The sequence below is a fragment of the Sinocyclocheilus anshuiensis genome, unplaced genomic scaffold, assembly GCF_001515605.1.
Source record: "Sinocyclocheilus anshuiensis isolate Anshui unplaced genomic scaffold, SAMN03320099.WGS_v1.1 scaffold2085, whole genome shotgun sequence".
NCBI lineage: Eukaryota > Metazoa > Chordata > Actinopteri > Cypriniformes > Cyprinidae > Sinocyclocheilus > Sinocyclocheilus anshuiensis.
In genome coordinates this window covers 622,153-623,194 of record NW_015554052.1, presented here as the reverse complement: position 1 = coordinate 623,194, position 1,042 = coordinate 622,153, and the positions used below count along the sequence as shown (strand labels likewise).

General features: G+C 47.9%; 1 protein-coding gene across 1 annotated transcript in view; it reads right to left on the bottom strand.

Annotated features, from left to right (window-relative positions):
- The window catches only part of LOC107668476 (potassium/sodium hyperpolarization-activated cyclic nucleotide-gated channel 1-like), a 97,252-nt gene that overhangs the window by 56,954 nt on the left and 39,256 nt on the right, over positions 1–1,042 (bottom strand). The gene's annotated exons all lie outside the window — the stretch shown is intronic.

Sequence of the window (1,042 nt, the reverse complement as noted above, 5' to 3'; positions counted from 1 at the left end):
TTGAATTAAAAAATGAGCAACCATAATCAAGTTTAAACTAAGTGTCATGTTAGCAGTTTTGCATTGTATGCAGGAGTGAATATTAAGCATATAAGCAGCAGCATTTAGCATCTGTGTTTATACAGCTGGAGCAAAACGCAGTTTATAGCATATGTGATCGCTCTGAGGACACGCCGATAGTAACGGACATGAAACAGGTTAAATGAATAAGCATTCTTGTGCATGCATTTCAACGGGGGTTCGCCATATACATCGGCGATTATCCCAGTGTTCACGTTTGTTATTTCTAAGGTAGATGTTTTCATTGTGATGAGTGTGTGGTTGATGTCAGCTGAAAGAACATTTATATTCTGCTTTTATTTCAGTTCATTCAGCTAGTGTTAAGCCGGTTGGCGAGGTAGCCAAGGCTCACATAGTCATAGGCCACTAGCGTTAAGGAGGTCAGCGTGGTAGCCCAGGCTCACATAGTCATAGGCCACTAGTTTTAAGTCAGTCGGCGTGGTAGCCCAGGCTCACATAGTCATAGGCCACTAGTGTTAAGCCGGTTGGCGAGGTAGCCAAGGCTCACATAGTCATAGGCCACTAGCGTTAAGGAGGTCAGCGTGGTAGCCCAGGCTCACATAGTCATAGGCCACTAGTTTTAAGTCAGTCGGCGTGGTAGCCCAGGCTCACATAGTCATAGGCCACTAGTGTTAAGCCGGTTGGCGAGGTAGCCAAGGCTCACATAGTCATAGGCCACTAGCGTTAAGGAGGTCAGCGTGGTAGCCCAGGCTCACATAGTCATAGGCCACTAGTTTTAAGTCAGTCGGCGTGGTAGCCCAGGCTCACATAGTCATAGGCCACTAGTGTTAAGCCGGTTGGCGAGGTAGCCAAGGCTCACATAGTCATAGGCCACTAGCGTTAAGGAGGTCAGCGTGGTAGCCCAGGCTCACATAGTCATAGGCCACTAGTTTTAAGCCAGTCGGCGTGGTAGCCAAGGCTCACATAGTTCGTGTCTAATTAGAGTTAAGCCGGTCGGCGTGGTAGCCCAGGCTCACATAGT